Genomic DNA, 14,481 nt, shown 5'->3' with positions numbered 1-14,481 from the left:
GTCGCAGACATTCAAAGTTATTGCACTTGGGTGGGTCTTATGTGATGCACTATGGACAATTAGTGCCTCCGCATTCTCGAAGTGTTCCCTCCCGAGCATGTAACCGTGGGCGTGCTGCATAAGGCCTATTGCATTTAGCTCTCCCCTTGTCTTTTCTAAAATGTAACCAAACTTTTTAGTGTTTCACAAGTTCAACCATTGTTCCACGGCACACACTTGCAAAGCACACAACTATCAATGACGCAATGTAGCCTACCTCCTGTCCCTGCCCCCTATAGCGGTCCATGACGTGACGTTATGAGGCTTACCCGATAACAGGCTCGACAGAGCAAAAGCTTATTGATACTCGGGTCTCGATAAATTCAGAACCGGGTTTGTAATGGACCCGGTTTTCGGGCTCCATCCCTACTTGCTACAGTATCTGTGCAGACTAGTGCTTGCTCTGCCATCATATTAACTTACTGTATTGTGATTTTTGCATATAAATCAGGAACAAGAAATTGTTAATATGATGGCAGAGCAAGCACTGCAAAGATTGCAAGTCTTTGTACACATTAAGGTTGCAACCTAACTTGAATATCGTTACCGTGGATTAAATCAATCCAGTTACTGTAGCCCTTCTATTTAATCCTTTTGGGGATTTTTCATCGTCCTGCTGGATGGAGGAGCATTAGGACCATTCATTCCTTTACATTAAAACGGGCTTCACTGTAAACGTAATGATTTATAGCCGTTTGTGGGGGGTCATTTAGACGAAAATGGCGTCTTCGGGGGGTGAAACCGTAACAAAGTGAAAACCCCTTTGAAAGTGGAAAAGGTAAAAACGCTTTGTATCTTCCGCTTTCATCTAAATACCGTAAACGCAGCAAACCACTGAAAATGATAAGATGTGGGACGTCCTAATAGGGCTGTCACGATTAGGAATTTCTCCAGATGATTAATTGTCATAGAAATAATCGGCGATTGACGAATATATCGTCTTTTTCCCCCCCTTCATTTTATGCCACTATGATAAATAGCTTTGAGCTCATAAACATACTGTACCTTAATGAAGAGCAATTTAATTGCTTTTTAAACATCAGTTCAGTGGTGTAAACTGTAAAGTAACTATTAAGTACATTTATTTGATAACGTTAGCCCTAATTTATACCGTAGCTATTTGAAAATAGCCGATCTACAAGCTCACAACAACGCGTCGCAGTGCGTTGTGAAAATAGCCGATCTACAAGCTCACAGCGCGTCGCGGTGCGTTGTGAAAATAGCCGATCTACAAGCTCACAACGCGTCGCGGTGCGTTGTGAAAATAGCCGATCTACAAGCTCACAACGCGTCGCGGTGCGTTGTGAAAATAGCAGACAACTGCAAAAATAGCCGACGCTGAAAATAGCGACAGTAGCCTATAATGTTTATCATGACACGATCCAACATCTATAGCTCGTCGCCGTCTGTGTGTAATCATCATCCCCTCCATAAGCTGCAGTAAAGGCATTGACTCCAGTCCTCTGTGTTGAAACGAAACGTGAAGTGAACGCCTTTTTCTGTATCATATCATAAGGAATAAATATAGTCCCGGGATGTGTATGGTACATGTGTCTGTTCCGACCGTCTGGAACAAACTTTTTAAGCATTTTTAGTTAGCCAGCCAGTCTGCCTGTGCTGTGTGACGGCAGTGCGTTGTGTTGACTGACTGACTGAGGAGGACCAGCATTGAGCCGAAGCTTGTTTTAATGTGAAAGTCATTTTGAAAATGAATAAGGGTAATAATAACAATAATAATAATCCAGCAAAAATTTCATGGACCCCTTGCAGTAACTCCGGACCCCCTAGGGGTCGTGGACCCCCCGTTGAGGACAGGGGGGTCGCACCAAATTCTGGGCCCTGGGTACAAGGATTCACTCACATTTTGTGCTTTAAAAAGTTGCTATATGCAGTTTTCTGCTGAGATAAGCAGGCAATTGCTTATTATATATTTTTTTACTTTATTATATTCAGACGGCTAACCATGCTTCCTAAAGAAATGTTGTCTCTGTGACACTTCCTGGGGCCACAATCTGCCTCCAAAACTATAATTTTCCTCTGTGAGAAGTTCTATCATTGGTCGATAGACAGATAGCCTGCCCAGTAAGCAGAGGCTGCAATCAGGACCGCCTCTTGTTGTTGTTCGGATTGGTTGACCTGTCTGTCAATCCTTTTAGCCCCGGTCAGCTGGTTCATGCACCAATGAGCTGCTAGTGACAGAGACTAGATTCTTTTTAGGGAGCATTGTTTAGCCGCCTGAATATAATTAAATAAAATTAAAAAATTAAAATAAGCAATTGCCTGTTTCCTGCTTATGTCAGCAGAAAACTGCTTATAGCAACTTTAACCATTGAAAAATAGCAGATGTACAAGCCCACAGCGCGGCGCCGAGTGCCACGCTGCGAGCTTGTAGATCTGTTATTTTTGAAAAATTGTGAACATTTTTCATGGGGTCTTTGAATATTTCAAATCCCTCTAAGGTTTTTGAAAAACCTATGTTTCTATGTCAGTGGTGCTCAAACGTTTTCATGTGAAGGACCCCCAAAATGATACGTATTTGGCCACATCTCAAAATATTTAGTTCCAGGGACCCCCCAGAAGCAAAATTGTATCTAAAAATGTTACCTTAAAAAATACCCATATTCAAAGATTTCCACACATTTTCATGACTTAAAAAATAGCAGATCTACAAGCTCGCAGCGCGGCACTCAGTGCCACTCTGTGAGCTTGTGGATCTGCAATTTTTCAATAGCTAAAGTATAAAATAACAATATAAAATCAAATTGTTTAATCTCATGCTCTCAAGAGTGCTTGTTACAATAAAACACTTAAAATATCTGTAAATATTTTCTAAATCTACAGCAGTGGTCCTCAACCTTTTCAGGCTGTGACACCCTAAATAATCATATTTTAACTGGGGTCTGGGGACCCCCCACCCTGACAAGCATTAAGAGTTGAGGCATTACATTTTGTATAACTCGGTTATATTGTGAAAATAGCAGATCTACATGCTCACAACGCCTCGCGTTGTAGATCTGCTATTTTCACAATTTCTGCGTCTAATATATGCCAATTTGGCCAATGTTTAATTTGTCATTTTAGAAGTTTTAAAAAGTCCTTAAATTGTCACTTTAGAAATGTGCAGATACCCTCTATACACTTAAACTTTATGTTGGTTTGTTTACTGTTGAGTGAGAAAACAGTGTTGCACATTAGGCTAATCTTCTGGAGACCCCCCAAAATAATTTGGGGACCCCCAGGCCCTGGTTGAGAACCACTGATCAACAGTAATGCACTTAGCAAATTCGTTTAGCCCTTAGCAGGAGGTTACATCACAGCCAACAAAAACAACATTAAACAGGCCTAAGTGAAGTAAAAACAAAACAAAAAAAACGTCATACTGTACCTTAGGATGCATACATGAACAAAGAGGGGCTTGTAGGTGATTTCGCTGACTTGTAGGCACTTAAACTGTTAGAACAACACGCAGAAGTTGCATGCATATCGACGTTGTGTTTACTGTGTTACAATATGTCCATGTTACGTTCAAATGCGGCCGGACGGAAACAGCGTTTTGCCGATAATAGTTCCACTGACTGACACAGCTGCAATTAATTACTGTCACGTACCACGCCACCTGTACTGTGTGGAACTGAAGTTTCAGATTGGCTATGAGTGTCAGGCAGTGGTTTAAGCAAAGTAACTAAGTATTTGTACTTTACTTGAGTATTGACAACTCCTACAATGTTTGCCCTAAAATCACACAAATTTGTACACAGTATGTCTAGACTCATGTCATCAACATGGGTCTGTCCCATTTAGCGCCACCTTCAGGCCGATATTTTAAAACACATTTATAGACACCGCTCCTACAAATGTTGCCCTAAATTCACGCAAATCGGTATACAATATGTCTAGACTCATGTCATCAACATGGATCTGTCCCATTTAGCGCCACCTTCAGGCCGATTTTTTTAAACACATTTATGGACACCGCTCCTACAAATGTTGCCCTAAATTCACGCAAATCGGTATACAATATGTCTAGACTCATGTCATCAACACGGATCTGTCCCATTTAGCGCCACCTTCAGGCCGATTTTTTAAAACACATTTATGAACACCGCTCCTACAAATGTTGCCCTAAATTCACGCAAATCGGTATATGTCTAGACTCATGTCATCAACATGGATCTGTCCCATTTAGCGCCACCTTCAGGACGATTTTTTAAAACACATTTTTGGACACTGCTCCTACGAATTTTGCCCTAAAATCACAAATCGGTACACAGTTTGTCTACACTCATGTCATCAACATGGATCTGTCCCTTATAGCGCCACCATTAGGCTGATTTTTTCAACCACATTTTTGGACACTGCTCCTACAGATTTGATCCTAAAATCACACAAAGCGGCACACAGTATGTCTACAGTCGTTTGTACATCTGCTACAGTTCCGTTGGTTTTTCCCATCCACTGCAGACTTCTGTGCTTAAACCGGTAGGATTAGCAGTGCTAGCCAAACATTTGTGTATTAGCTAACGGCTAACCTAGCCCTTCCCCCGTATACTAGCTAAAGCTAACAATATGTTGAGTGCAGAAGAAGTGGATTTCTCTTGGCCGCTTCGCAAGTGTGGAGGCCTGAAACCGTCTACGCTCAGGGGCTATATGGCGGCTATTAATGCTTGTCACCTAGGTGTCAATGGTGATGTGCCCTCTTGTGACCTTGTTTATGGCTGGTGCCAAGCGCACCAGTCAGATGGCCATATCGCCTGGGATTTAGAGGTGGTCTTGAGGGGTTTGAGACGAGGCCCTTTCGAGCCTTTGGGGAAGGTTTTTTTGAGACACCTAAGTCTCAAAACTGTGCTCTTATTGGCGTTGACTACAGCCAAAAGGGTCAGTGGACTGTATGAGGTTTGCTAACAGTGACCTTAAGGTTCTGCTTAAGCCCAATATCCAATTTGTACCAAAGAACGGGATTGTGACAAGGGACCCGGTCGAGTTGGTCGCCTTTCACCCTCCTCCTTTTGCATCGGAGGAGGACCGGCATCTGCATTGCCTCTGTCCAGTGAGGGCCTTGAAGGCATAATAGTTAGTTGAGGACTAGGAATGAGAGACAGTCTGTTTGTCTCCTTTAGCAACTCTCCAAAGAGAAAAGAGGTGTTTAAGGCCTCCAGTTCTAGGTGGATTGTGGAGGCTATCAGGGAAGCCTATGATAGTGCTCAGGTTCCTCTGCCGGAGGACCTTTAGGCACATTCCACCAGGGGGTTGTAGACCTCATGGGCCCTCTCTCAGGGGGTCTCCATGCAGGAGGTTTGCATGGCGGCCAATTGGGCGTCGCCATCTACGTTTGCAGCTTATTATCACCTGGACGTGGTTCCCGCATTGTTGGTGCACACTCAGTCTTACACGTGGCTGCCTCCTCTTCTTAAGTGAAAATGGTGGGTACAGTCCTTTCCCTTTTTCCAAGTGGCAATTGGACTGGTGGGTATAGTCCTTCCAATGTTTTCCTTCCATGACCAGTGAGTTTGGTTGGTCATGGTGAAGGTGGACCCATTACCTTATAAGGCGGACTTATTCTGCTCATTGGTTATGCAGCACATTTAGTCTGGGTATTTGGGTGATCAGGTGTTGGTCATCGTCGCTTCCGAGTGTCTATGGATCCCATAGGAAGGAATATAAACTGGAAAAGTGACAATAAACACTAAACATAATGTGTACCACTTTGCATGATTTTAGGGCAAAATCTGTAGGAACAGTGTCCAAAAATGTGTTTGAAAAAATCTGCCTAATAGTAGCGCTATATATCCTTGTTGATGACATGAGTGTAGACATACTGTGTACCGATTTGCGTGATTTTAGGGCAAAATTCGTAGGAGCAGTGTCCAAAAATGTCTTTTGCAAGTATCGGCCTCAAGGTGGCGCTAGAAAAGGGCCATGTGAGAGGTTGAAGGTTGTTGTTTGGCAGGCAAGGAGTGTGTGTGCAGAGTTTGGCATGAATAGGGGCAACGGTGGCGGAGATATGAGTTGGGCAAAAGTGTGACGTGCCGTGCCGTGCCGTGCCGTGCCGTGACGTGACGTGACGTGACGTGACGTGACGTGATGTGACGTGACAGACAGACAGACGGACTGACTGACAGCCGGTGGAGGTTTTGATAGTAACTGCGACCTGACGGTCGCAACAAGGGTTTCATACGGGAGATAAGAGACTGTCAGGTCGCATGTAAAAATCGGCCTGATGGTGGTGCTAAATGGGACAGATGCATGTTGATGACATGACTGTAGACAGAATGTGTACTGATTTGTGCGATTTTAGAGCAAAATTTGTGGGAGCAGTGTCCAAAAATGTGTTTTAAAAAATCGGCCTGAAGGTGGCGCTAAATGGGACAGATCCATGTTGATGACATGAGTCTAGACATATTGTATACCGATTTGCGTGAATTTAGGGCAACATTTGTAGGAGCGGTGTCCATAAATGTGTTTTAAAAAATCGGCCTGAAGGTGGCGCTAAATGGGACAGATCCATGTTGATGACATGAGTCTAGACATATTGTATACCGATTTGCGTGATTTTAGGGCAACATTTGTAGGAGCGGTGTCCATAAATGTGTTTTAAAAAATCGGCCTGAAGGTGGCGCTAAATGGGACAGATCCATGTTGATGACATGAGTCTAGACATATTGTATACCGATTTGTGTGAATTTAGGGCAACATTAAGCGGTGTCCATAAATGTGTTTTAAAAAATCGGCCTGAAGGTGGCGCTAAATGGGACAGACCCATGTTGATGACATGATCGAGTCTAGACATATACTGTGTACAAATTTGTGTGATGTTAGGGCAAACATTGTAGGAGTTGTGTCAATACTCAAGTAAAGTACAAATACTTAGTTACTTTGCTTAAACCACTGCCTGACACTCATAGCCAATCTGAAACTTCAGTTCCACACAGTACAGGTGGCGTGGTACGTGACAGTAATTAATTGCAGCTGTGTCAGTCAGTGCTAAAGCTGTTCCCACCTAACTCTATGGTTTACTGTCAAGATTCCAGGATGACCTCCCACTTGGGTAATGACGCCCCCTGGCGATCATTCAGAGAAACTACTTCAGCTCCCGTACTAACGTAGGTAGGAAGGGCCTGTCACTCAAACCGGAGTGACCCGCCTCCAGGCTATATAAGCCCCCGGAGGCGGAAGTAACATCCTCTTTTCACTCTCTGCGATATCACATTCAGATAAGTTGAAACTCAGCCTTTGTATTATTATTCTTCGCGCATTAGCCTAAAGCGGTGGCATTGGAGTCGCCCACCGGCGAGTGTTGAATTAACCCGTACTTAAGAATACTTATTCTTGTCCCGTCCTAAAACGACGGTTATTTCCTTCTATAACAAAGGATTATTACTGCTTGTTCAGGCCTCCGCCGAAGCAAGCGTGGCATAGCATTAGCCGTTAGCTTGTTAGCTCGTCTGCTCTTTGTTAACGTTAGCTACACTGCTTACCGCTTGTTCAGGCCCTGCCCGAATCAAGCGTGGCCTAGCTTTAGCCGTTAGCTTGTTAGCTCGTCTGCTCCTTGTTAACTCTAGCTACATTGCTTCGCCATGGATCCTCTGGCCTTCCTGCCGAGGCAATGTCCGGGCTGTCCAGGACTCATCGACGGACAGGATCTTCACCCTCTCTGTGTCGGCTGCATGGGCGTTGCACACGCCTTTTCGGCACTGAGTCCTCAGGGGAGAGCAGGACCCTTCTGTGACTTCTGCGTGGCCTACGACCACGATGTACTGGTACACCGCTTCTACCTAGCCAGGGCAGGCCTCGGGGCCTGCGCTCCACCAGGTGGGTCCAATGCTCTCAACCCCACAGCCCAGTCTTTCCTTCCCCAGGCGGCCCGCACCGTTGGTCAAGGTGCGGCGCTGCCTTCCGGAGATCCGTTTGGCAAACAGCGCGCCATTCCAAGTCAAGATGGCGCCGTGCTACATGAGACACCGCCTGCCGCGCAACCGACCGCAGCTAGCTCCACTGTCACTGGAGCTGGCGGGTCTGGTGAAGTCGCCGCTAAGAAGGCGACCAAGAAGGCTAACATCCCTCCGGTAGCCTTTTCCCCTTCGGGCGCGGTGCCCAAAAAGAAACGCTCGGATGTGACCGTCGGGGACGTTCCCCTCAACGTGAGCATCACCAAAACAGTCCAGACCTTCAGACGCGAGTCGGACCTGAGCTCCTGTCAGAGCGAGGGTTCTGGTTCTGAATACTCTGGATACACGGGCGAGGAGGAGGAGGAGGACTCCGTCGAGGACGATGGTTCTCGACTCACGGTCACAGTGAAAGGTAATGCCCCTGCGGCTCCAGCACGTCAACTGGACGCCGCAGGGAGCTCCCAGTCCTCCTCAGGCGCCACTGCCCCTCCACCCGCCAGTCAAGCGGGTGAAGCGGGAGCAGAGGACGTCGATTCTGCAGCAGAAATGCTGGATCATCTCACGGTCTACATGAGAGCTCTTGCCAGAGTTGGAGAGGAGTTGCCACCTCCTCTCCCCTCTGAAGAGGCCGAGGATGATGACGAAATGCCCGGGCAGGAGCCTTCGGTTCCCGCCCCGTATGTCCTCTCCAGGCTGCCGCTGGTGAAAGGATTCACCAAGGCCCTCCATTCCTCATGGAAGACACGCAAAGACCCCAGGAAGCTGCCTTTTTCTGTGTTGGATGTGGTTGGCGGTGCGGAGGCAGGCATGTCCACCTGCCCTAACCTGGACCACCTGTTGGCACAATCCTTTCTGAGTTCCATCAGACCCCAGTACAAGGATGTGGGCACGGCTAAAAACGGGCCGTTTGTCGGCCCCGTCGGCACCAACCCGCCGGGGTTCACTGTCCTGGAGGACAAGATGCAGTCGGACAGGGCTCGTAACGCCTACCGGTCCGCTGCTCTGGCTGCTAAGGACCTTAATCTTATCCAGCTCTTGCTAGCTTCCACCAAGGACCTGGTCAAAGGTCTGCCCACGGGGGAGCTCACTGCGGAGCTAAACACCCTATTCGACATCATGCTGAAGGTCAATTGGCATGCGGTCAAGTGGATGGGCAGGTCCATGGATTATAACCTCCAAGCTGAGAGAGCCCGCTGGCTCGACTATGTCGACCTCGAGCCTAAGAGGGACGTGGGCGAGAAGCCTCTGGGTCCTCGCGGGGAGATGTATAAATCCCTCATCAACATGGAGAACAGTCCCACCACCCTCATGGGCGGCGGTTTGGAGCTGCTGCAGGGCAGAGTCACGTTCTTTAAGGCTGCTAAGGACATTGTCGAGTCCACCACAGTGCCACAGGAAGAACCGCAGCAAGCTAGGAGGGCGTCCCGCTCCTCCCGCGTCAAGGAAAGGGGCCGCTCTGCTTCTTATAAGAAGCACTCGTCTTCCTCCAGGGGAGCCTCTGCAGCCAGGGCGCCTGACAGGCCCCGCAGCAAGGTTGTGGTTACCGAGCGCACTCAGCCGCGCCGCCCGTCCAAGGAGGGCAGGCAGCCGTCTTCCTACCGCGGTGGCCGCGGTAGGGGACAGCGAAAATGACACTCGGAAGAGGGGGATTGTGCTGGGGCGGGGGTCCGAGGTGTCTCTCGGTCCCCCTCCCCCCAAACGAGGGCGTTTTTCTGTACCCCGTGTCGGGGAAATGAAAATGTTGAATTTGATGCCTCCTGTGTCAGCAATAAATATGTTGAAAGAGCAAAGTCTGTCTCTGTCCAACTCTCTCGCACTAGCACAGACGACCCCATCATGCATGCCTCCTGTAGTAATGATGAAGTCCTGTCAGGACTCGATAATCAATCACAGGTTTTATCAGCAACCAGTAATGTTATTGTCAAACAATTATGTGGTTCCTCAAGCGCGCGAGTGGGATATCCCTCGCGTCGACAATATGACTCCTTTATGCATGCCTCCTGTAAGAATGATGAAGTCCCGTCAGGACTCTTTAATCAGTCACAGGTTTTATCAGCAACCAGTAATGTTAACGTCAAACAATTATGTGGTTCCTCATGCGCGCGAGTGGATTTTCCCTCGCGTGAGCGATGCTATGAATTTAACTTTGAGTCAGAAATTCTGTCGGCCTACTATGAGCCCGGGTCAAGGGACAAGCATAAAGGCCTTAGAGCAGGTATTAAACGTAAAAGTTCCTCTCCTGTCAGGGGAGAATGCTTTAGTTGTGGGCGAGTCTGTTTATCAGTCGAATCGCTTTGCTCTTCCTGTTGCTCTATCGAGCGAAAACCGAACGCTTCCGGTTTCACCGGATACGGATTCGCTAGCTCCCCGCTTCCGGTCCGGCCGCAAAAAAGCTCCGCTAGTCAAGCGGTACAATCAGAAGGTGTTCCCGCCTTGCGGCCTATTGAACCTCTGCGCTCCGCATCCGGGTGTTCCGGATACGGATACGCAGGTTCCCCACTTCCGGTCCGGCCGCCAAAAAGCTCCGCCGTCACGGAAGCACAGTGGTGGGGTTTCTCTCGCTCAAAACACGCTAGCACGCTGCGCGCGCCAGTGGAAGTTATGCAACCCGAGCCATTGGGTATTTCGAACGATAACCAGGGGTTACAGGTTACAGTTCGCAGACATACCCCCGCTTTCGAGCAGGGTTATTCATACCAGGGCGCGTGGTTTAAAAGCAAATCTTTTGAGAGAAGAGATCAGCTCCTTGCTAAGCAAGGGTGCTATAGTGGAGCTGGACAGGACCCAATCCCGCATGGGATTTTGGAGCCGTTATTTCCTGGTGCCCAAAAAGGGGGGGGGGCTACGTCCCATCCTGGACCTAAAGGCACTAAACGTGTACCTGAAGAAATACGTTTTCAGGATGCTAACTGTACCCACCATGTTACGGTCGGTCAGGCAAGGGGATTTCCACTGTTCAGTGGATCTGAAGGATGCTTATCAGCACGTCCAGATTTATCCCCCACACAGGAAATTCCTACGGTTCGCCTTCGAGGGTCGCCTGTACGAGTATACAGTACTCCCTTTCGGTCTGTCACTGAGCCCGAGGGTTTTCGTGAAAGTGACCGAAGCAGCCATCGCCCCGCTGAGACAGCAGGGCGTCAGGTTGGCGACGTACATCGACGATTGGATGATTTCAGCGAGCTCCGCCCACGAAGTGGCGCGTCACACACAAGTGGTTTTGGCTCACCTGAAGGCCTTAGGTTTCATAGTCAACCACGGCAAGAGCATGCTGACTCCAGCAAGTCGTCTTACATTCATTGGGGTCCTTCTGGACTCATCCGACATGTCGGCCCGTCTCTCAGAGGAGAGGGTGGACAGGTTTCGGGAATGTCTCGACTCCTTTCAAGTGGGCCAGGAGGTCACTTACAGGAGTTGCATGGTACTGACGGGAATGATGGCTTCCGCAGTACATCTGTTGCGTTTGGGCAGGTTTCATATGAGACCTTTTCAAAGATGGATGTTATCCCTCGGGATCCCGCCCTCCTTGAAGTACAAGAAGGTTACGGTTTCCCCTTCCTGCGCGATCGCCCTGTCTCCGTGGCTGGTGGAGGGGTTCCTCACCAGCGGAGTCTCGATTGGCGAGGTGGTTTCCCGCAAGTCGATCACGACAGACGCCAGTCTCAGTGGATGGGGAGCCACTTTCGAGGGGCGCACAGCGCAGGGGCTTTGGCCTCTGGAGATGAGGGGTCGTCACATCAACTATTTGGAGTTGATGGCTATACTCCTGGCGCTCAAGCATTTCGAGCCTTGGATTTTGCATTGTCACGTCCTGGTCAGGACAGACAATACGACGGCCATGTTTTATGTCAACAAACAGGGGGGCCTGTCGTCGTTGCCACTGGACCGTCTGGCTCGAGAATTGACGATTTGGTGCTTGTCGCGCCTCAAGTCGATCAGGGCCTTACACGTCCCAGGTCTCCTCAACAGCGGAGCAGATCTCCTGTCCAGGGGAGGTTCTCGCTACGAGGATTGGTCTCTCCACCCCAGGGTGGCGAGCCAGATTTTTCGCAAGTTCGGTCAGCCAGTGGTGGACCTGTTTGCGTCAGCGGAGAATACGAAGTGTCCGTTGTTCTTCGCGGTGAAGGGCAGTCCTCCCTTGGGGTTGGACGCCTTAGCGCACACGTGGCCGAGAGGTCTACTGTACGCGTTTCCCCCCTTCGACTTAATCCGACCCACTCTGGAGAGAGTCAGGAGGTTCGGTCTGGAGATGCTCCTGGTGGCTCCCTACAAGGGCACGTGGAGGTCGGCGATCGCCCCTCTCCTTTGCGAACCGGGTTGGCAGCTGCCTCAGTGCAGGGATCTGTTGAGTCAGGCCAGGGGGGAGATCTTCCACCAAGACCTGCAGGTCCTAGACCTGTGGGTTTGGCACGTGAAAGGTTAAACCTGCTGGCGGCTGGTTTTTCTTCTGAAGTGGTTGCTACCATTCAGAGTGCTAAGGCGCCTTCTACGAGGGCGTCTTATGATGGAAGGTGGAATGCCTTTGAGGACTGGTGTGAGTCGCGTGTTCCACCGGTGGTGGCCCATGTGGCGTCAGCCCAGGAAATTCTGGAATTTATGCAGGACCGCTTGAGAAGTGGTCTTGCATTTTCTACCCTTAGGGGGTATTTGGCGGCTATTAATGCCTGTCACCTGGGGGTGGCGGGCAAGGCACCTTCTAAAGTCCCGGAGGTCATCAAGTTCATGCAAGGAGTTGAACGTTTGAGGCCGGTGACTAGGTCTTTGTTCCCAGTTTGGGATCTGCAGGTGGTTCTAGGGGGCCTATGTCGGGCTCCCTTTGAGCCGCTTGTAGGGATGCCTTTGAAACTTTTGAGTTTCAAGACGGCTCTTTTGCTGGCTTTGGCCACGGCTAAAAGAGTTGGTGACCTGCAAGCTCTCTCGGTGTCTGCGGAGTGCATGCAGTTTATGAACAATGATCTCAAGGTGTTGCTCAAGCCTCATCTTAAGTTTGTTCCTAAGAACATGGTGGTTCCTAAGGAGCCTGTGGTTCTTCTGGCTTTTCATCCTCCTCCGTTTGTCTCGGTGGAGGATGAGCGGCTGAATTGCCTTTGTCCTGTCAGGGCATTGAAGGCCTACTGTGACAGGACTGCTGGTTCTAGAGCTTCTTCTCAGCTCTTCGTGGGAATGGGCAATGTTCTTGTCAGAAAGCCGGTGTCTAGACCCACTCTTTCGAGGTGGATTGTGGATGCTATTAGGCTGGCTTACTCTAGTGCTGGTGTGGAAGTGCCGGCGGCACTCAAAGCCCATAGCACTAGGGGTGTGGCTACTTCGTGGGCACTGGCAAAGGGAGTCTCCGTTCAGGAGATTTGTGTTTCGGCGAATTGGTCTTCGCCTTCTACCTTTGCAGCCTACTATCACCTGGATATCGAATCCTCTTCGCTAGCGCATTCGGTTCTGGGTGCAGTTGCCTCCTCTACGTCATAGAGGAGTCGGATCTTCCCCTCCCACAGGTGGGCATGTAGCCACCTGGGGTATTTTGGGGGGGACCCTGTGTTTTCCTTATATAGTGTGTCTTACTTATAAGGCGGACTTGTCCTTTTCATTTAGTTGAATGAGGCGGACTTCGGTCTGTCAGGGTCTCTCCTTGTTTTCTCATGCCTTCACACCCAGGTCCGGTGGGCCTGGGACCTTCTGGGTGATGGGTCACGCCCGTTTGGGCTGTGCTCACCCGTATGAGGGGTGTGTGGGGGTATGAGAGTAGGTTGTGGCTTAGAGGGGAGTTTAAGAATCCCAAGTGGGAGGTCATCCTGGAATCTTGACAGTAAACGGTAGGTTCCGTACGGAACCATTGTTTACTTAGAGATGGAAGGATGACCTCCCACGTAATGCCCCTCTGTTTCACTGAATGTGGCAGAGAGTGGTATTAAGAGGATGTTACTTCCGCCTCCGGGGGCTTATATAGCCTGGAGGCGGGTCACTCCGGTTTGAGTGACAGGCCCTTCCTACCTACGTTAGTACGGGAGCTGAAGTAGTTTCTCTGAATGATCGCCAGGGGGCGTCATTACCCAAGTGGGAGGTCATCCTTCCATCTCTAAGTAAACAATGGTTCCGTACGGAACCTACCGTTCCCACCCTCCTGTGAACAATGCGGAACTATTATCGGCAAAACGCCGTTTCCGTCCGGCCGCATTTGAACTTAACACGGACATATTGTACAACACTGTATTGTAAACACAACGTCGATATGCACGCAACTTCTGCGTGTTGTTCTAACAGTTTAAGTGCCTACAAGTCAGCGAAATCACCTACAAGCCCCTCTTTGTTCATGTATGCATCCTAAGGTACAGTATGACGTTTTTTTTGTTTTGTTTTTACTTCACTTAGGCCTGTTTAATGTTGTTTTTGTTGGCTGTGATGTAACCTCCTGCTAAGGGCTAAACGAATTTGCTAAGTGCATTACTGTTGATCAGTGGTTCTCAACCAGGGCCTGGGGGTCCCCAAATTATTTTGGGGGGTCTCCAGAAGATTAGCTTAATGTGCAACACTGTTTTCTCACTCAACAGTAAACAAACCAACA

The sequence above is a fragment of the Nannobrachium achirus genome (assembly GCF_963921795.1).
Source record: "Nannobrachium achirus genome assembly, chromosome: 21".
Taxonomy (NCBI): domain Eukaryota; kingdom Metazoa; phylum Chordata; class Actinopteri; order Myctophiformes; family Myctophidae; genus Nannobrachium; species Nannobrachium achirus.
Note: the sequence above shows the minus strand (reverse complement) of the source record.